This window comes from Haemorhous mexicanus, chromosome Z (genome assembly GCF_027477595.1).
Source record: "Haemorhous mexicanus isolate bHaeMex1 chromosome Z, bHaeMex1.pri, whole genome shotgun sequence".
NCBI classification, from domain to species: Eukaryota; Metazoa; Chordata; class Aves; order Passeriformes; family Fringillidae; genus Haemorhous; species Haemorhous mexicanus.
The window spans coordinates 22,261,022-22,283,729 of NC_082381.1; the positions used below are offsets into that span (position 1 = coordinate 22,261,022).

The window sequence follows — 22,708 nt, forward strand, 5'->3', positions numbered from 1 at the left end:
TCCCCAAATCCACCAGAATCAGTTTCAGTAGAAAAATGTCATTTATTACAAATTGCTACACCCATGCTGAAAATACAGAACTCAAGAGATCTCAATTTAAGGTAAACCCAGCAATTTATTAGATTATTACAACCAGTCTATGTAAAAATCTACAAATACCAAGTTCACTTAACCAAACTTGATTTATTGCTAGCCTCTACTATACACAACTCACTATACACAAAGATTAATTAGGCGTTTAACAGCTTAATTTATTACATATTACTACAAACGTAGACCCCTTATAGAAATACAAAAAGAAGCATTCTATCTCAAAATAGCCTTAAACTAAGAATTCACTAGATAGAGTTCTGCAACTATACCCTCTATACATCTTTAAAAAGAATGAAATACATACATATATGCACATATAAAAAAATACATATATAACTATAACAATCTACAGATGTAAATATAGATTAAATATTACAGATTATATACCTTATATATATATAAATGATATATAAACCACAACTATCTATAAATGTACAAATATTACTGTACCAATCTAAACAGCAATCCAACTGTATCTATAAAAATATATAGCTATACATCTGGACACATATGCAAATATAATTTCATAGAAATACATTAATATACATAAAAAATATAAAATGGGCATATTTACTGATACAAATACTAATACACTAATTTTAAAAGACATACACTGGAAACTACATCAATGCATATAGATACCCACACAACTGTGTACATATGGAAATAGAACTAAACATTACAACATACATCAAGACCTAGATACATATTCACACAAATTTGCAACTGCAAACCTGTATGTATATATCTATACGTACATATGTACAGAGTACATTGATAAATATAATAACATAGGTATATGTTGCATTGCACTAAATAGTTTATTCAGTTGTTGTTTTGCACTGGGTGATGGGGAATTTTTACTGAGTATGTTAGGTCAAGTGGATGGCATTTTCCCCTCCCCCATCACATGGTCTCTCCCTCACACACACACACCCCCCCCCCCCCCCCCCCCCCCGTTATACATACCCGGTGGTCTGTCCCATGGGTATCCCTCCCCTCGCCCCTCCCCAATGCCATCCCATTGGCTGCGGTCCTGTCTCCCCCGCCCCCATCCCCCTGGGTATGAAACTCCCTTGTGAGCGTGCCATGTGCTCTTTTCTACCTGGATGGTCTCTGTCAACCAAGAAGTATCTTGTAAGCCAATAAACAGGTACTCGTTCCCACGTGGAGAAGAGTGCTTCTCGTCTCTTACTTTCGTCTCTGCAAGTCTGTGTGGGCTAGAGTCTGAGCTAGCCGGATTTGGACTCATATAAAGGCCAGGAAACCCACGGATTATTGCACGTATAGAAATATACCAATACATATAGCAAGCTACATATGTAAATATCTATGTAATTATCAATGCCTGTGTGCAAGTCCGTGTACCTTTAAAGAGCACACGAAGCAGAGGGGTCCCAGCTGCCCCATCTTCAAAGCCTCTCCCTCGGTCTCCTCCTGCCGTGCAGAGCAGCTCTCCTGGACAGGGACAGCAGATGGGACATCTGGCAAGCAAAGGGAACACTGAGTGAGTACGGGGACGTTTCCCTTGGCAGCAGCTGCACTTCCCTCAGGGGAGAGGAAATCTCAGAGCCTCCCCAGGAGGGCTGGAAAGAAAAAGCAGGCGAGCGGGCCAGGCTGTGGTGAGCGCAGCCGCGGCGGGACCGTCCCGCAGCCCCGGCAGCCCGGCACAGGCGGCACAGCTGCCGGGCCCTGCCGGCACAGCTGCCTTGGCCAAGGACAGCCCCTGTGCCGGCCGGGGCAGCTGCGCTGCGCGGCCCCAGCACGGGCAGGGCCCGCTCCTGCCCCGCCGGGCAGTGCCCACGGCCACAGCCCACACCGCCCTCTGCAGCCGCAGCTCCCATCCCGTCTCACCGGCTCTGGGCGGCTGCATGGTGGGGAAGGAGGGCACTGCCTTCTGCGTGTGGAGCCTTTGGAAGTGGCTGGGTTGGTGGCGGCGCACCTCCAGCCCCGCCGCCAGCCGCTGCCTGTTGGCCCCAGTCAGGCGCTTGATGTGGAGCAGGGGGTCTGTTAGCGTTCAGGAACTCATAATGAAGAGAAATGATTATATGCTGGTGCTTTTATTGAAGAGCTCTGGGTGTCAGGGGTAAAGACCCAAATCTGACTCCGACATAGGTTCGGGATGGATATGCTTTTATATTCTATCGTTATATAACTTTCATGTTAATTAATAAACTTACATTGTTCTATAGTATATATAGATTTCAGCCAAGCATGGCCACCTTAGACTAGGAACATACAGTTTTTCATTGTTCTTCTTATGATTATACAATAATTATTTTAATGACTAAACAATCATTTCAGCTAGCAATTATACTACTTACACAGGTAAAACACAAGGCTTAACATTTCAGAGTTTATCTTAGCATTTTCCAGGGCGCCGCTATCATTATCCCCCCCTTTGAAAGCATTTTCACTTCACTATAGGTGTAAATGTTTTCACTTGATACAGTCCTTTTCTTCTCAATTTATGTTTGATGTTCTTCAAATCCAGGGTTGATGTAAAAGTTGTCGTGGATGCTATCACGGGCTGGAGAACCAGAAGATAGTGGGTGTGGATCTCGTGTCATTGCCTTTATTATTTTCTGGTTCAAGGACGTTTTCTTCTGTATTTCTCTCCTTAAAATGCTGTAAACTAACCAAATTGCTAAGAATACAATTAGTAAGATTATCACACTCTCAATGATAGATTTAATCTATGAACTCACATTCTACCCTAACTCTTTAAAGATTTTTCCTAACTAGCTTGTAGTCAAATCCTTTTGCTCTTCTTGTGCCTCATGCTCTACTTGTTTCAACTGATTGATGTCATATTCTACATCTGCAGTTACATTTGGGATGTGAACGCAGCAATAATCAACTCGTCCCTTTAAAAATCTACATACTCCATGCTCCTTCAGGAGTAACAAATCTAAGGCTAAGCGATTTTGCAAAGTCATTTTTGTGGTGGCTTGTAATTGTACGTTTAATTCTTTAAATCTTTCCCGGGTGATTCTTGCTAGTCTATCTACTTGGCCTGTAAGTTTGTACAGCATCTCTCTATTCTGATAGTTTGCTATAGGACCGAGTAAAGACTCTAGGGCCCACCCAAGTTTTACTCCACTAGAGGGTTCTTGCCAAGTGTCATCTGGATTTTTGTTGTCTAGAACTTCTCGTCTTGCTCTTATCTGCAGAAGTTCATGTTTTCCATTAAATGGGAACTTTTTCTAAATTGGACATAAGGTTGGGAGGCCCAAAGTAATTTCCTTTACTTTTGTATTTACAGGCAGATGGGTTGTCTAGGTACTAACTCTTGTTGCCCATACAAATTGTCCTGGACCTTTAATTGTACTCTTGGTACATCCTATAATCACTTTATAATTCATTTTGCCTTGTTTATGTTTGATCTCTCTGCAAGCACAACCAATCTGTAGGGCTATTGCCAGGGGTGGTATCTGTTTTATCTCTACATCATCAGAAGTGCAGTCATAAGTTTTATTGCATGCCCACCAACTTACTTTGTCTGCCCACGTTCTGCTACTAGTGGCAGTGTATGTTACTGCTGGATCTATTTCACTCGCAGAACCTTCCCGCTTAATACACCAAGGGATGTTTGAAATATATTGGAATTTTTGAAGTATACTCACAGACTATGCACTGTCCCAAGGCTCTATCTGATCTTTCTGATCTTCGGCCTCACACTTCCATACCAGAGTAGTTTCTGTAACATTTTCTATGATCTTTTTATAGTGTGGCAAATAGCATTGCCATTGTGTGATGCTTCTTGACTGTCCCAAAGGGGTTCTTAGTATGCCATCACTTAGAATACAGTCTTTCTGGCTCATAGGTCTCATCTATGTTCCTACTTTCTCCCAAGTTTCTTTGACCACCTGTCTCAGTTCGAGTACCTGTTTGCATGCAATTGTTTTGTTCTTTTGTATTTCAGGTAGTTTTGATGTTATGATTCCCCAATTTACTGGATCTCCTGCTGCCTTAGGTATTGGCAGACAGGCAGTTATTCTACTGGTGTTTTGTATTTTGGCAAAGTCTTTAACTAATTCAATCATTACATTCTCAGCTCAAACTGCGTTAGAAATTTTTATCACTTGTGTTTCTGCCTTTCTCTTCATTCTAGAATGAAGAGTGGTTAGTTGATCTTTTTGCATCCCACATGTCAAAGATGTTAATGACCATAACATTAGCACAATTACTAATAGCATTCTCAAAGTAATCAAACACATCTTACCTGCAGTCTTGGTTCCACAGTTTACACAGTCTGTGATCCAGGATGGACTTTCTTCACTCGGGTATAGTGAATCCAGGGGTCCACACCGGGTACTTTCACTGCTGTAAAGGTGATCAGCAGTACCTGATAGGGTTCATTCCACTTTTCTTTCAGCGGTTCTTCGTTCCAGTTTTTAATGTACACCTCGTCTCCTGGAAGTATGTTATGAACTGGGTTCTCGAGAGTTATTGGTCTATTCCACACGAGGATGCTCCGGAGCCGAGCTAAAGTTTTCCCAAGAGACAGAACATAATTATACACTTCCTGCTTTCCTGTAACGTGTACATTAGGGTTAGGCTCAGGAGATTCATATGGTTTCCCATACAATATCTCATAAGGACTGACTGACATCCCGCTCCTAGGTTTTATCCTAATCCTCAACAGTGCTATTGGCAAAGCCTGGGGCCACTGCAGCTTGGCTTCTTGGCATATTTTACTGATTTGCCTTTTTAGTGTCTGATTCATCTTCTCTACTTGTCTACTTGACTGGGGTCTCTACGGTGTGTGGAGGTCCCAAGTTATCCCCAGCAATCTACTTACTTCTTTTACTACTGTAGCTATGAAACGGGGCCCCCGATCTGATGATACCCCTAGGGGTACCCCGAACCTGGGAATAGTTTCTTGTAGTAACCACTTAACTGTTTCCTTTGCTTGGTTTGTGCGACAGGGAAGGGCTTCTGGCCATCCGGAAAATTCGTCAACCCCTACTAACAGGTATTTGTATCTTCGAGTTCTTGGCAATTCTACGAAATCTACCTGCCAATAATCTCCTGGCTGTATTCCTATCCGAATTCTTCCTAGCTGTGCCTGTTGCCTAGCCACTGGGTTGTTTTTCAAGCAGATATCACATTTTGACATGACTGATTTTGCCATTGTTAACATCGGTACCAAAATTAAATTCTGCTTTAGCGATTTTACCAATGCCTCTGCACCCCAATGACATTCGTTATGTTTAATTTGTAGAACTTCTCTCATTATCAAGGGGGGTACCACTATTTGTCCTTGTGCAGTTAAATACCATCCTTCCGAGTTCTTTTGTGCATTTAGTAAACGTGCCAGTCTCTCATCTTCTTCTGAATATTTTGGTTTTGGGGGCAGGTTAAATTGGGATATATTGTGCTTTGAAGGTATCAATGCCATTGTTGTTTGCACCTCTCGAGCAACTTGTCGGGCTGCCCAGTCTGCCTTTCGATTTCTTTCACAGATTTTGGAGTTTCCTGATTGGTGTGCTTTACAATGTATAATTGCCACTTGCTCAGGTTTTTGTACTGCTTTTATCAATTGCAGGACTGCATCTTGGTGTTTAATGTGTTCCTCGAGAAGACAATAATCCCCTTTCTTTCTACAGTGCTCCGTGTACATGCACCACCCCAAAGGCATATTTTTAATCAGTCCATATATTTACCTTTTTCCTTCACTTAATTCTAGTGCTCTGGTTAGAGCAACCAGTTCTGCCTTCTGGGCAGATGTATTTGGTGGTGATGCCTTTGCTTTCACTACTGTGCTGACTGTTGTTACCACATATCCAGCGTATCTGGTTCCGTTTTCCACGAAGCTGCTCCCATCTGTAAATAGCTCCCACTCTGGCTGCTCTAGCGGGACATCTTTCAAGTCTTCTCTTGCTGAATAGGGGTACTCTATTACCTCTACAGAGTCATGTTCCAATGGGCTTTCTTCAGTTGTGGTACCTAGGAACAAAGCTGGATTCAAAAGGTTAGTTGTTTTTAATGTGACATCATCCTGCTAAGTCAGGACTACCTGGAATTTTATCATCCTGCTTGGAGATAGCCAATGGCCCCCCTTTTGTTCTAAGACAGTGGTTACCATGTGTGGCACATAGACATCTATGTGTCTTCCCATAGTAAGCTTCCTGGCTTCTTGTATCAGCATCACGGTGGCTGCGACCGCCCGCAGACATGGAGGCCACTCGGCACTTATGTTGTCAAGTTGTTTGGAAAAGTAGCCCACTGGCCTTTTCCAGCTTCCCAGACGTTGGGTCAGGACTCCTAGTGCTAGGCATAGCCTTTCATGTACAAACGGCTGAAAATCTTTAGATTAGGTAACCCTAATGCTGGAGCAGTTGTCAGTGCTTTTTTAGTTTTAGGAAGGCTTCCTTCTGTGGCTTGCCCCAGGTGAATGGCTGCGTCCTCTGAGCTTCGTACAGGGGTTTCGCAATCAGTCCATAGTCCATGATCCACAAGCGACTCCATCCTGCCATCCCAAGAAAGGCTTGCAGCTCATGTAAGTTCTGGGGCTCTGGAATAGCACAGATAGCTTGGATACGGTTAGTACCTAGTTTTCTTTGCCCTTGTGAAATTTCACATCCCAGGTAGATCACAGTCTCTTGGGCAATTTGTGCCTTTTCTCTGCATACTTTGTAACCTCCCATTCCCAAGTGGATTTAAAATCTCAATGGTTACCTTTATACAGGTTGTTTTTTCTTCTGTAGTTATTAGTATATCATTAACATACTGCAACAATAGGTATTGGTCTCTTGGTACTTGCCCATTTTCATTCTAAATCTCCAGCTCCTTTGCCAGTTGGTTTCTGAATAGGGTTGGTGAGTTCCTGTCCCTTGTCGTGTCCAGGTGAGTTGGGTCTTTCTTTCGTTGCCTGGGTTTTCCACTCAAAGGTAAACTGTTTTTTACTTTCTTTGCCAAGGGGGATGCAGAAAAGGCATCTTTTAAATCAATTACAGTAAACTATTTATATATCTCTTTTTACGAATGTTAGCAATGTGTAGGGATTTGTTACCACTGGATAAATGTCCTTTGTTATTTTATTTATTGCTCTCAAATCTTGCACTAATCTATATTCACTATTTGGTTCCTTTTACTGGAAATATTATGTCCTAACCTATTTTACAAATTCTATGTCTAATCAGCTGTTATATTCTCTCAATACCATCGCCTTGGTTATGTTTTCCTGCCGTAACTGATTGCCCTGGTGAAACCTGTCTGGGCACTCTCGTTTCCAATGCTCTTCTCACTTGCAATACGCACATTGATTTAGGCTTAACTCTTGCATAACTGGTCCTCTACCACAACTACTTCCGCCACGTCCCCTGAAACTTGGGTTGTCTTTTCCTTCTACCACTGCCAAAGATTTTGCTGCTGCCCCCCACCAGCTTCTCTTTCGCAATTATTATACACCCTCCAGGCCACCCCCAGGATTCTGAGTTTTCATAACTATTTTCACTACTCGTGCAACCTTACCAGGACCTTCTCGACAAGTTCTAGCTGACTGCCTGTAAATAATCAAATCTGCAGGAAAAAAAGGCACTTCAACAAACACTGACCCCTCCACTCTCACACCTTGTCGCAAGGGAGCAGTCACAGTCCGTTTTTGTCTGCCTGTGTCTTTTCCTTCCACAACCAGGGCAAGCCCCAACCGGCTTTGGGTTCTGCGGGCCACTGGGGTCGCTGATTCATTACCACCACCATCTTTTTCACCTGCATCCCTCTCCCTCCTTTCTATCATAGCCAGGTTTTCCCAACTCCCGAGGAAGAGGAATCAGGTGACTATGGGAGAGGAGGATAAAGAGAGAAAGGTGTACTAGATGAGACAGGTTTAGGATCAGGTGAGGTAGGGCCAGGCAGTGGGACAAGGACAGATGAAGCAGGTGGATAGGGTTAGGTTCTCTTAGTCTTGTTGGAGCTACCTGTAAATCAATATTTGTATAATCTTCCCTATTCAACACCAAACGTTTTAGACAATGTTTCTCGCAAACTCCACACTTATCACTTGCAGGTGCTCTAACCACCATTAATCTACATTCATCCCACTATTCTGGCTTTCCCGTAAATAGAAAAACTAATCAACATACGAAACCTCATCCATTGTTGTTTTTTTTTCTTTCCTTGTTTTTTTCCTTTTCTTTTTTCTTTTTTTTTTTCCTTCTTGCTTACGAAATGACATTAACTGTGAAATACTGTTATATTGCAAAGTCCCATATTTTGGCCATTTTTCGCCATTCTCCAAGACACATTCTGGCCACCATGTATTACAGTAATTAATCAACTTAGCTTTACATAATTCTTCCCCAAAATTACCCTGTTTCCAATGTGCTATTAAGCACACCCCAAAGGAGAAGTTTGTGGAATAGAGGCATTGCTGCCCAAAATTCCTTTGAGCTTCTCCATCCAGAATACCAAATGCCGAACCAGCAACGCTTTCGTGATTGTCTTACGGACAGCGCCTAGGCAATACCACAGGAATTCCTTAGCCCAACCAAGCGTAGCTTTTGCTGCGTCTTACTGGCAGGCACCCAAACCAAAATAAAAGCATCTTACCTCTCTCCCGGGGACATTGTGAGCGGCAGAGGCGGTTGCGGCCGATGGGCTCCCCGAGAATCCCTCGGTGCCGGCTGGAGCGTGATCGAGTCGCGAACTCGCCCAGCAGCACTCACAGGGTCCCATCTGGGGTGCCAAAAATGTTAGCGTTCAGGAACACATAATCACGAGAAATGATTATATGCAAGTGCTTTTATTGAAGAGCTCTGGGTGTCAGGGGTAAAGACCCAAATCTGACTCCGACATAGGTTCGATATGGCGATGCTTTTATATTCTATCGTTATATAACTTTCTTGTTAACTATTGAACTTACATTGTTCTATAGTATATATAGATTTCAGCCAAGCATGGCCACCTTAGACTAGGAACATACAGTTTTTCATTGTTCTTCTTATGATTATACAATAATTATTTTAATCACTAAACAATCATTTCAGCTAGCAATTATACTACTTACACAGGTAAAACACAAGGCTTAACATTTCTGAGTTTATCTTAGCATTTTCCAGGGTGCCACTATCAGGTTGGGGTGGTCACGTCAAAAGTTGAGGTTCCTGAAGTGGAGCCAGGCCCCGGCATCGCCCGGCTCATCTGAGCCAACCCAGCCCAGCACTCTGTGGAAGCCGAAGAGGTCGAGCTGCCGCAGGAAGCCCCCGATGTGTGAAGTGCGTGGCTTGGAAGGAGTCCGGGGCTGGCTTGCGCCTCCTCAGAGCCTGCCCCGTGGGCATTGCCCCAGCTGAGCATCTCTTGCTCAAAGAAGGAGCGGTTGATGAGCAGCCCCTGGGCCCGGCTGTCCCAGTGCATGGAGCAGACGGGGACTGTTGGCCAGGCGCCAGAGCTTGGCGGGGAAGGTGCTGGCGCTGAGCCTGGCGGGCTTTGTGTGTAGATTCAATAGGAACAGTTTGGTTGTTGTGCAGTGAGCTGGTGCACACACACACACTGTCTCAGTTGTTTGCCAAAGTCTAACCTGGATCATTTTTGTTAATGCAGCAAAAAAGAGATGGAGGATTTCATCTGGAGGATGAAGATTGTTTTTGCAAGGAGGGTGACAAGGTACAGTGCTTCAATTTTAGCATTACAGAGCAGTGGATATTTTCCCAGTCACTGCTTGCAGTGCAGATCCTGCTGGTGTCTTTTACGGCTTAATGTTGGACCAGAATGTGTGAGTCAGCACAGGCTGGCACAATCTCCCAGTTAGAAGACAAGGAGTAGATTGTGTCTGTTACCTTGCTCCTTGTGGGATCCCCAAAGCAACAGCTGGGCAGAGGTGCAGTATTAGAGATGTGGGCACCCTTCAAGTCAGCCTGTGCCAGAGGATCACTGACTTGTCCAGGGTTATTCCCAGCTGCAAGGTCACTTTAGCCATTTACAGTCCTCCTTAGCTGTCTTCCACTTTACATCCATTCCTCCCAACAAATCTTTTTCAAAATCTTTCTAGTTCCATGATCTTCTCTGTTTTGGGCTCTTTGTTACCGTGATGCATCAGCATGTAAAAAACCCCAAATCAAATTGACCGCTTGGATGTGTCTTTGGCCTTTTTTGGATAGTGTTCTTTAATGTTCAGGAAGAACTTGGAGAAGGTGGGAATCTGTGCACTTCAGCCACCATGTCTGGAATTGGCAATAAACGGACGGCTGGAAAGCCTGGCCCTTCTGCACCTCCGGAGAAGAAGGCAGGGGTTGAAAATTCAGGCACCACTGCGGAGACCATTAAACTTGGTGGTGTTCCTTAAACGGTATGTCTTCCTTGCATAGCCCCACTCCATCTTTTGGTTTTTTCATCTGGAGGCAGAAATGTCTCTGGGGTCAGGATGAGCCCTTCTGTGACCTGGCCTGTGTGCCTGTGCCCAGGAGGAGCTGGACATCCGGACCCTTCAGACCAAGAATCGGAAGCTGGCGGAGATGCTCGACCAGCACCAGGCCACCGAAGATGAGCTGCAGGAGCACATTGAGAAGCTGGAGCGTCGGCAGGCCACCCACGAGGCCTCTCTGCTGATCATCCACCGCTACTGGAATCAGGTTGATAACAGCCTCTGTTACTGCATATAGAGTTTTCTTGTCTCCCTGTACCACTGCACTCCTTTTATTCACACCCATTCTTTATCTTGTCTTGCCTTGCCTGTCCCATCATTCAGTTGGATGAAAAGATCCGCATCATCCTTAAATGCTTCGACCTGGACCAAGGTCTTGGAGACCTTTTGTCTGAAAGAAGAGCACTGCTGGTGCCAGAACCTAAACCAGACTCTGACAGTAATCAGGAGTGCAAAGATGAGAGGGAACGAGGTGAGGCACCTGTCTGGGGACAGTGGGAAATGTGGATTTCCGCTGTGGACAATGCTGATGTTCATTTCTAAAGGCTGACAGAGACTTTTTTGGTGATTGTGAAGAGCAGAGATATGCTACCTTCTAGAACACACTTTTTTTAACCCTTTTATGTTCCCAGGGGAAGGACTGGAGCCAGCATTCTCCTTCCTGGCCAGTCTAGCCAGCAGTGCCAGCGAGGAGATAGAATCTCAGCTGCAGGAGGGTGTGGAGTCCTCCTGCCGTGCTGTTGCCCAGATTGTGACAATGTATGACGAGCTGCAGGAGAAGGTGGATGTGCTGTCTCACAAGCTGAATAGTGGAGGTATGAGCAAGATGGCAGGTATTTAAGAATGCCTATCTGCCCCCACCTTAGACCTGATCCTACATTGTAGACATTAAGGTCTAATCCTTCTCATGTGCATGTATTTTCCAAAATGAATTGGTTTGTCTTTCCAAACTCTTGTTATCAAAACCTCTTCTAAAGGACCATGTGCCAGAAGTTCATGGTATCTACCTCTGTATTTGAATGCTGAGGGCTCTGCCTAGCATGTTGGGCTAAGAAGCAGCTTGTTTCTGCCAGTACTGTGTTCATGTGTCTGAGAAGTCAGAGAGCACAGCTGAACCTTCTCAGGCAGCTGTCCTCAGCCACGACATAAAAGGTTTCACGCTTACAAGTAAAGAAGTGAAATCAGCATTGTGAACTGATGGTGGACTCCTTCTCCTTTGCGGTTTAGTAGGACGGGCAGGAAGAACAAGCTGCTCAGTTCCCGCTGAGTCCTAAGCAAAACTGTACCCATCTCATGGCGTGGTGTACTTAGTGTGGCTGTCAGTTTTGAACAGAGCAGAGTCTGCAGAGAAGGCCAAATGACCCTCTTCTAAAACTTGATGTAGCCGATTCACTTTAGACTCAGATGGCTGTTGAAAAAACAGCATTAGCTTAAGGTTAGATTTTGAATATTTTGAAAGAAACCTTGGGTGGGATATCAGCTCATGCTCGGTGTGCCTTCTGTGTCCTCTGACCAAGTCTGGCATTGCTGTAGGGAAGTGTTGCTGTCCTTGGCTGGCAGTCGAAAACTTTGTGGTAGTAGCTTTGACACTGGTGCCAGGTGAGCCTGTCCTCAGGTGCTCTAGTTTCAGCTGTCACCCTGGTGCTGTGGTTGTCACATGGTGTGATGGTGTGTTGGCCTGGTGTGTCACCCTGGGCCACCTGTTGCAGCAGGTTTATGCATGAATCTGGGCAGCATTCGGATGTCCCTGGGCATGCTGGGTTGCTGGCACAGACACAGCTGAAGTGATCTCTGCTGTGAGGGGATGGCCCACGGGTGAGAAATAGGGTAGCACTGTTAAACTGCAGAGCCTTTTGCTTATGGAGTGCAGGTCAAAGCTCTCTGTGGGTGGAGATCAGGCCCTCAGGAAGCACCTGTGGCAGAGGTCAATTAAACTGAAGTTAGACCCAGAAATCTCCTTTTCTCTTTTCTTATTTCTCTGTATTTTGCTGTTCAGGAGTAAAAACAATTTTTCATTGGTTTAATTCCTGCTGTTCAGAAATCAAAGCTTGATTTTCATTAATTTTCTTTGTGCACCTTTCAGATATTTCACTGATGGAAGAAGCAGTAGTGGAGCTGAATGCCTACCTGTCACACAAGAATGGACGGCTGCAGGAACTGGCTGATGTTCTTCAGGAGAAGCACAGAGTCATCATGTCTCAGGAGGTATAAATAGGAGAGAGAAAGAAATCTGCTTTAGGCTCCTGCTTAGCATAATTTATGGTTCCCGTGGATTGGAAGGCACTTCATTTTCTTGGAGGGGCACAGGAAGAGCATGGTTTGAAAGTTACGAAAAGGGTTGTTGCTGTGGAGAGCTGTAGATAGATTTTCTGTAGAAATCAGATTGATTTGCTTGTTACATCACTAAAGGAAAGGATAGAAGTATGTCAGGGAACTGAATGGATTTAACTTTTAAAGAAGAGGGGAGAGCAGGGAAACTGGGGGCACGTGATGCTGAGGTGGCTGTGTAGACACCTGGAACAGTGGAGGTGACATTCCTGTCATTCTCAGTTCCTTGGTTTCTCTGTGTAATTTGACAGTGTAATGCTATCAGTTACAGGATGATCCTGGCTGTTACAGGATTCCCATTAGTAGCAGCATATGTTTGAGAGATTTCAGTTGATTTAAAAATTGTGTTTATGCTGGTTTTGCACAGTGTTAGACCTCTGAGCACTTAGGTGCTCTGTAGAGCAGATGGACGTAGGGATTAAAAAAATTAAAATCCCAAAAAGGCTTTGAATCAGGTGGCTGCCTCTGTATTCTGCCAGATATTACCAGCTTCCTGCTCTTTCTCCATTTTCAGTTTTGTCTTAATTTTGTTGCCGTCTTGAGATTTAGCCAGTGTAAAATTCAGATTGCGTAAAAGTCTGTCACCACAGCAAAAGATGAAAAGCACATGATGAGTAAGAGAAAAATGACTCCAGAGCAGTGGCAGGAAAAGCTGGCTCCATGCAATGTGCTGGCTGAAGCACTCCTTTGATTGCTGTTCTCCAAGCTGCAAGAGAGGGTGGAGACAGCAGAATCCCGGTTGTCTGTCCTGGAGACCATGACTGATGACCTTCAGTGGGACATTGACAAGATCCACAAGAGAGAGCAGAGGCTCAGCCGCCACCTGGCCAACGTCCTGGAGCGAGTAAGCGCTGGCCAGGAGCCCTGGGAAGTGGGGGTAGTGTTGGACTCTGGTGTGTGACATCCTCTCTGGGACTTTGCTGTGTGACATCCTCTCTGGGACTTTGCTGGGAGAGCTGAGAATCTGCAGTGCTCCTTCTTTGGTCTTGGACCTGCTGCATCAGTCTTGTCAGTGTTTCATTGGGTCTTGAGGAAATGTCTTGCATTTTTTGCAGGTAAATTCCAAAGACTACAAGGTGTATGGAGCTGGGAGCATCCTCTGTGGGGGAACAATCACCATCAATGCCCGCAAGGTGAGGTCAGGAGCTTGGTTGTGGGCGAGGGGAAGAATAAATGGAAGGAGAACAAGGGCCACAGTTTGAACAGAATTTAGATACTTATTTTGTATAATTTTTAGATCCTGTGCCACAAAGCTGGGTGACTCTGGGCAAGCCATTTTGTCAGTGTATGAGTTTTCTATTTAAGAAACAGCTGGTGGAATTAGACTCTTTCTGGCTTAGTCAAGTTACCTGACTGCTCAGGGTGTAGCTGCTGTTACTGCATGAACAGACAGTTCATTAGCACTCTCAGGAGACACATTAAGAGTAGGATTGAGAAGCAGTTTATCCCAACAGTTTGAGGAGATGAACGCGGAGCTGGAAGAGAAGAAAGAGCTTGCTGGGAATCGCCTTCATGTATTGGAGGAACTAGGTCAGGATGTTGAGGAAGTAACAACACAGAATGAAAAGCTCAAGGTGAGACGTGTGTAGGTGTGTGAGGATGAAGGTGTTCTGTGGGATGGGCTGCCCTCAGCTTTGCAGCGCTGTGTCTGCAGAAATCCTCATTGCAGCGTTTGTTCGGAGCCTGCTGTTGAGCTGTGTTCCACTTTGCTCCAGGTACAATTGAGCGAGTCTGTGGCTCCACTTGCAGCTCAGTGCGTTGGTGACACCGCGTGGCCAGTGCTGGAAATTGTGATGGTTTCCTGCCCGTGTCCCGTTCTGACCTTGGAGTCCATTTAACCAGATCTGGTTAAAACTGTTTTCATCTCTTTACAAGTAGTGATCCCTCTTCCACTTTCCCCACGTCCTGTGCAAGTGGAACCAGAGAACAGAAACAATCAGGGAACTTGTGTGGGGAGACAGGCTCTTGAAAGAGTCAAAGAATTTCTGTCTTCCCCACTGTGAGGGATGGATAAATAGGAGACAGCCTGTGAGTCTGTGATGTTTTAAAAGTGGTAACACAAGAAGCTGTGACGCTGTGGTAAATAAGTATATGATGGAGAGAATAATCCAAATGTCATCTTAGTGGTCCGTGCCAGTTACAAGAAATGTCTGTCTCAATAACTTAAATCCAGAGATCTGATGCTGAAACCTGTCTTGAGGCACCTCTGAATTCTGTTTATCCCCATGAGTTTGTTTAGGGAGAAGTGGTCTTTAGCTTACAGGGGTTTTTTTCCCCTGCTGTTACTTTTAAGCTGAATGCATGTATATATGTGTCTCTTTCACTGCTGCTAGTCACAATAATTTGCTAACTTTTTCTCCTAGGAGTTCAGTTCTATACCTCTGGGTTTATTTTATTTCTCTTTCTTTCAGTGATTATGTTTTACTGGTAGAAGGCTGACCTAATGTCTACTTGCATGTGCATTTTCTCTGTTCTCTCCTACTTTTCTATGTGTCCATCTTTACTGATCTGGGTGTTTACAATTTATTATGTTTCCCAAGTTCATATCTTTGAGAGAAACTATTTCAGGACCCAAGAGTGAAAAACTTCCCTCATGGTTGTGCGAGAGAAGCAGCCCAGTGCATGAAGAGAACACAGACACTTTTTAAGGTTGGTACTGAGTCGTATCACTTGGACCTACTTCACAGCAGTGCTATTCAAGTTCTACTTTTGTCTTTGCTTGTGGCAGCTTGATTTATTGTTCCGTCTTGAGAGACAGAAACCAAATGCAAAGGCAAGGGGATCATTTTCCTTTTTGTGGCATTTTCTTGTGTCCCACCCAGGATGAGCTGCGAGGGGCAGTGGAAGAGGCTGTGAAGGAGAGCCCGGAGTACCGCTGCGTGCAGTCCCAGTTTTCTGCTCTCTCCAAGGAGAGTCTGCAGCTGAAGGCACACCTTGACGAGGCCCGCACGCTGCTCCACGGCACCCGCGCCACGCAGCAGCGCCAGGTGGAGCCGATGGAGGTAACACCTCTGCTCCCCCAGCCTGGGAGCTCTGTCGTGCCCCCAGCCATCACTGCTGGCTCTGTGTGCCTCTGCAAATGCTCAGGAAATAGACGCTGCTGGCAATAAGTCAGGCTCTGGTGGTACCTGATATTGATGAGGTGAGAGATACTCCAGGTTCAAAGCACCGAGTTCTGTTTCCTTTTTGCTCCTCAGAGGGATGAGGTCAGCCTTCACAAGAAGCTACGCACAGAGGTGATTCAGCTGGAGGACACCCTGGCACAAGTCCACAAAGAGTATGAGATGTTGAGGATAGAGTTTGAGCAGACACTTGCTGCCAGGGAGCAAGCAGGTATGGCGGTGTTCTGCTGTGCCTAAAAACAAATACCACCTAGCCACCAATGTCCATTAGGGGCTACAGTGCACTGGGATGCATGGGTTGATTCTTTGTTACTGTTAAATACTTGTTCCAGCAGGTCTTCCCATCTCAACAAACAAAGCTCTTCACCTGTTTTATCGGGAGGCCAGTTCCATGTTATCTGCTTCTTTCGTAAGATGCTGCATAATAGATACATTTTGCTAACGCTTTGGTTTATGACAGGGTATTTTGCATTATTAAAAATGACTTGTGGGGGGAAGATTTATTTCCTAGTCGGTAAGGACAATCTAGATAGCAAAGCAGTATTTCTTAAATTTCATCAGAGGAAATAAATGACTTCTGAAGTTGCATTTAAATCAGATTTTTTTTGTAACAGGCCACATTTCCCTTAGGATCATGGGCATAAAAAGAATGTTATATGGGAACTTAAGGCTTGTGAATTTGCAAAGAATTATGGTTGCATATAAAACTGGCATGACTTTCCTTCGGCAAATGTTTTGTGTTGCTCTGTTACGTGGCAAAATGGTGATAGTCTTATTTTGTTCTTTGTCATTGTCACTGAGCTTGTTTTCCATCTCCATGAAAGTCCTCAAGAAGGTTGACAGAAGTGTGGTTTGTTGCAGAGGTGTTTCTGCTTTTGCAGGCCCCATTAATCGGGAGATGCGTCCCCTCAGCAGCAGCCTCCAGAATCAGAAGCACCAGCTGAAGGGAGAGGTGCTGAGATACAAGCGCAAACTGAGAGAGGCCCAGTCTGACCTGAGCAAGGTAACACAGCAGGAGATGCCAAAAAAGAGGAGAAAGTGCTTAGGAGAAGGGGGAATGCTGTCACCCTTGCCAGGAGCACCAACCCTTCTGATACGCTGTGCAGGATGCAGTGAAATTTTCTGTGGAGCTCTGCGCTCTGCTGCTTCCTTTGACCAAACAAATGCTCCTCCTTTGTAGCTGTGTGGTGCTCCATGAAAAGGGGCCATGGAAGCATGGATCTGGGAAGACAAGGGAGAAGGGGGTGAGGAAGACTCCTGGCTAAGAACTGAAAGGTTTGTTTTCTTGGTCATCTCTCTTGCTGTTCCAGGCCAGATCCGCTCTCGCGGTGGCAGTGCTCTTCTCCAGTCCCAGTCCAGCACTGAAGACACAAAGGAGGAACCTGCAGAGATCAAGCAGGAGCCTGATGATCCTTCTGCCCAAGGGACTGTTCCCAAGGCTGCTTCTGAAGATGTTAATGAGATGAAGGCCAGGTGAGATGAAGAGGAATGGGAGTGGGAGAGACAGGAAAGAGAGAGGGAGCGAGAGAAGGAAAAGGAGAAGGAGCGAGAACAAGAAAAAGAGAAAGAGAAGGAAAAGGAACGAGAGTGGGAAAAGCAGAAGGAATCTGAGAAGGAGAGAGAGTCCAAAGAGAAGGAGAAAGGGAAGCATGAAGATGGAAGAAAGAAGGAGGCTGAAGTGATCCAGCAGCTGAAGGCTGAGCTCAAGTAAGAGTTGCTGTTTCTCCCTTTCCTGTGGGAGCAGTGCCCAAGCCTGGGGTGTTCACGTGGTCTTGCTTTTCCAGGATCAGCATGACTGGAGTTTGGAACCAAGAGAGTTTCTTGACACCCTCTGTATCTGATTGTGATGTGGTCAGGGCAGTAGCCTAAAGCATGAATTACCAAAGCAGATACTTCACGGTGTGGGTCAAGTAATGTTGATTTGTTGCTGTCATAACAATAGCATAGAAGTTCACAGCAGCAGGTTATTAATAGAGGAGACAGCAGTTCCCCCTTGTGGATGGTTCCCAAAGCAGAGGTGGATAGTTTGTAGCTTATTGTTAGGATGCCTATTTCATCTCCAGCTCACTTCTTGCATTTCAACCCGTGTGTCTGAACATGTTTTATTTCCAGCCTGTATTCAGCTGCTGTTTGATATTAGCAGGATAAGATTACCCAAGGATGACTCCATATCCATGTGGGAGATTAGAGAATATTGCTAGGCTGGGGTGCTGGCTGTGTAACAGCGGCTTTGCTGCTGTGTTCTCACTGTGGTCTGTCTCCCTTTCTCTAGGAAGGTCCAGGAGAACCAGGAGGAGATGAAACTGTTGCTAGGTATGTATTGCTCTGCCCCCAAAGAGCAGAGAGACAAAGTGCAGCTCATGGCAGCTGAGAAGGCAAAAGCTGAGGTATTTCTGATTTCTCTTCCTTTTTTCTTTTTTATGTGGTACTTAAACTTCTTTTCAAGTACTCTGCAGCAGAACTGTGTTGTTTCTCTCCTCAGAACTGAGGATTGTTTGTCTTCTCAGCTCTGTCACTTTTAGCTATTGGAATGGTCTGGGGATAAACAGGGGCTGGTTGCTAGTGCAGGCACACTCACACAACAATCTCTAGGTTCATCGGCACAGACCCATTTGCAGCTCCCTTCAGTTCCAGCATGTCCCTCTCTTTGGGACCCCTGTGGTTCCAAGCCCCTCTTGCCTTCTTCACAAGCAGGTCTCACCTATAGGCAGCACTTCCTCTGTGCAGCACACACACGTGGGGTAGAGTTCAATTACATGGCGCTACTTAGGAAAATGTGTAAGGAAAAGATACAAGGAGATAGGACAGGACAGGCTGTGATGATCATGGGCAAGGCTGAGCCAGATAAATGTGTACTGAGTGCCCATATTTCCCACGGGACTGGCTCCTTTTATATCCTTCTCTGTCTAAGCCCAAATTGTTTATCCTTGGTCTCCATTTTCCTGCACATTGCTCTGGATTTGAGCAGCTCTTGATTGCCACAGCTGTCCCAGTTCAGGAGCCATTCCTGCTTTACAGTGTCATCAGTTACAAAGTCTCAGCTGACCTTCCTGGAGGTGCTTCCTGTAGTTTCTTGGAAGCTGTTGTGACTGGAGAGGTTTGCTTCCTCTCTTTGTATTTGTTTTGTCAGGTTTGTGTCTCTGTAGACTTTATTTGGGGTTTTCTCCTTCTCCCACACTCAGATAACCTTGATGGAGTAAGGGTTTTTACACTCCTGTGTGCTCTCATCAGTCAGTGTGACTGACCAGGTTTCATTCTCATCACTGCCTCCCTTACCATTTGTCTGCCAAATTTGTATCTCTGTATGTTTTATTTTACCTCCTCCTTTTCCTGTTATCTCCTGCTTGTATGGAAGAAGGTCCTTGACCAGATGGCCTTAAAGGAGCAGATGCTCTCTGAGCCCATATCCATCCATGTACAATTGCAGAAGACTGATGTTCCTAGTCTGTTAAAAGAAGCTGTGAAATTTTCAAAGGTGTGGAAGTCAAGATCTTGGGCCTGCAGCCCATCTCAATGGTACATCTGCCTGTACTACTCTGTCAAAACAACCTGGGGTTTTTTGCCATGCTTTGAAGGCAGTCCTGAGCGTTTCAGAGAATTTTGGAGAAAAAAGGCTCTGAACAATGCTCAGGGCATATCCTTGTGTTTAGTGTTGTTTCTGGTTGGTTCTTGTAGCTTGAAGAACTGAGGCAGGGGGTGAAAGAATTGGAGGACAAGGAGAAAAAGGAGAGTAAGAAGATGGCTGATGAAGATGCCCTCTGCAAGATCCAAGCAGTGGAAGAACAGATTGAATATTTACAGAAGAAACTTGCCATGGCTAAGCAGGTGAGAAATTCCTGATGAGTTCTCTTTTGGCTGGGGCAACTGGAGGAGCTGCCTTCAGGTTACATCCAGGAAGAGAGAAGGAATTGATATCTGTTTTGGCCAGAGATGGGAGCTTGGTGCTGGTTTACCAAAGGGGAAGAAAACTGAGCAAGCAAAAGAACCACCAGCAAAATAACCTCCTCCAGCCTCAGCTCTGGGATATCACAGGCAGGCCATGGTGGGAAATGTTTGATAACAATTAAACATGAAATAAACAGTTAAACATGTGACCTTGGTGAAGCACACAGAAGAGAATTTGCTTTATCAGCCATTAGGGAAAGAGATTACAATTTCTTTTTAAGAATTACTACCTCCTCAGTTCATCTAGTGAATATGTTTGCATGGAAGTGGTACAATCCTTCTGCTAAAAAAGGCTCAATCCAATGAGAGAGCAGGACCACCTCAGCAGGATAGAGGCAAGCCAATGAACTGACGTGTGCTTTCTCAGACTTTGGATTCTTGTTATTGTAGAACAGAACTGCTCTACCTTGTCAATGCTGAAGTGGCCAAAGTGAGTTGCAGGAGCTCGGCAGCCTGTTAGTTGGAAGCTGTCGAGCTGTCCACATGTAGAATTTTTGGCCTGGTGTTATCTGACAGCTGTTCAGCTGCTGGGAATTGGGTGTTGGTTTCTGCCCAGCTCTGGCAAGGACTGTGTCAAACCTGATTCTGCCAGACCAGTGACAGGTGACCATCTTTTCTCTGCACCCTCAGAGTATCTCTGCTGTGGTGCAGACTTGTAGGGAATTCATTTTCCTGGTTGTTGGGATAATGGTGTTCCCTGACACCAAGAATCTTCCTCCATCTTCGCTAGCTTTGGTGTCTCTGAATAAAATGTTCAGGCTCACTCTAGGGGGTCCAGGGCACAGTTTGGCCAGAGCCTGTGATGCTTTTGCAGGAGGAAGAGGCCCTGCTGCTGGAAATGGATGTCACAGGCCAAGCCTTTGAAGACATGCAAGAGCAGAACATCCTGATGCAGCAGCTGCGGGAGAAGGATGATGCCAACTTCCAGCTGATGTCAGAAGGTATCAAGTCCAACCAGATCCATAAGCTGCTGAAAGAGGAAAAGGAGGAGCTGGCAGAGGAGGTTTTGACACTGAGAACACAAGTAATAGGGAAACAGGAGAGAGGACAAGAGAGCTGGTGGGGAGATGGAGGTGTGGGTTATCTATTTCAGGCAGCTGCCCACAAGCGTTTGTTCTCTCCCCCACTGAGGGAAAGGGGAAAGAATCGGAAGGGACAAAGTGAGAAAACAGGTGAGCTGAATAAAGGCAGCTGAACAGTTAAAGCAGAGATGTCCATACAAGCAAAAGGAGAAATGAATGAATTGGTTATTTCCTGGGGCAGGCAGGAGTCGAGCCATCTCCAGGAAGGCAAAGCTTCATCAGGCCTTCTTGTTGTTTAATAAATGCTGCAGCTCTGAACATCTTCCCACTGCCTCCTTTCCACCAGCTGTTATTGCTGAGCACAGCACTGTAGGGTATGGAACACCCCTTGGGCCAGCTGGATCAGCTGTCCTGGCTGTGTGGCATCCCAGCTTCTTGGGCACCCTGAGCCTACCTGCTGGTGGGCAGCATGAGACACAGAAGGTCTTGTGCTGTGTAAGTACTGCTCAGCAGCAGCTAAAACAGTGCTGTGTTTCTGACAGTGTTTTGCTCCAAAATGCAAAACATAGCAGCATGGGAGCTGCTCTGAAGAGAATTACCTGTCCTCACCAGAATCAGTCCAGGATGGAGTGTTCCTCTCACCAGCCTGGGAATGCATCAGGATTCAAAGGGGCCTGTCATTGTAGGAAGCTGAGGCTGCTGTATGAGCATTACAATGTCCTGGGGGTTCACTGCTATGGAGAGCAGGTGGGTGAGGAAAAGTGGGAAGTCCTTTTCCTGTTGTGTCTGTGTGTGTGTGTGTGTCTGTGTGTGTGTCTGTGTCTGTGTCTGTGTGTGTCTCTGTCTGTGTGTCTCTGTGTGTCTCTGTGTGTGTCGGTGTGTGTCGGTGTGTCTCTGTGTGTCCGCCCCAAGTGCAATGCTGCCTTTGGGGCCAACGAGTTCCACAGGATCTACATCGGCTGAGGCCCTCTCAGAGCCCCCGCTGGTGCCGAGCCGGCCTCCCTCCCTCCCTCCCTCCCTCCTTTCCCTCCTTTCCCTCCCTCCCTCCCTCCCTCCTTCCCTCCTTCCCTCCTTCCCTACATCAGCTTCTGCTTCCTGAGCTGCAGTGTCTCCTGGGAGGGGCCTTCAGGGTCTGGAAAGAGACAGCTCTGGATCTTGATTCCTTTCTTGGCTTTGTGCCTTTGGTCTTGCCCTCGGTTTTTGTGTGTTCTTTGTGTCTGAGAGGAAATTTCCCATCCCTTGCTTTCACACTGCCAAGGTGGGGGCATACAGCTGAAGTGCTGCCTAGGTGGGATAGAAGCTGAGCTGCAGCAGAGGTCAGTGAGAGCTTCAGTTGAGGGCTCTGCTAATTAAATCCCATCAAGGAATGGCACTGCTCCTGGGAGGGAAGAATTTCCCAATTAACAGGCCCCAGAGAGGCCAAGGAACTGAATCTGTAGACTCAGTGGAGCAACTCCTTAGGTACCTGTGTATCTTCCTGAGCCAGGGCAAGAACCCCTGAGGGCTGCTGCAGTAGGAAACCCTTGCCCAAACTCACACATCTAACTATCCAGAAGAGGAGAAAGGAGAGATCTTGGAGACCCTTAGAAAATAGCATTCCACTGACGAGCCCTGGTTGATGTGCTCACCTTCCCCTAGGCTGAGGCATTGCTGTCATTGTCCTTCTCAGAAAAGGACTTTTGGTGGTTCCTTTGCTGCAACTTTACCCCAAAGATTAACCTTGTTATGTACAAATTCTTACTGAAGCTCTTGTTTGGTTTATTTTTCTGGTACTGCTGCCTCTGGTACTGTCTGTTCTCCCATCCTTTGTCCAGTTCTTGGAAACGTTTCTC

General features: G+C 45.7%; 1 pseudogene; it reads left to right on the plus strand.

The window, feature by feature from the left end:
- Nucleotides 1–10,212: 10,212 nt before the first annotated feature.
- On the plus strand, nucleotides 10,213–21,839 carry LOC132322461 (E3 ubiquitin-protein ligase BRE1A-like; annotated as a pseudogene).
- The last annotated feature ends 869 nt before the right edge of the window (nucleotides 21,840–22,708 follow it).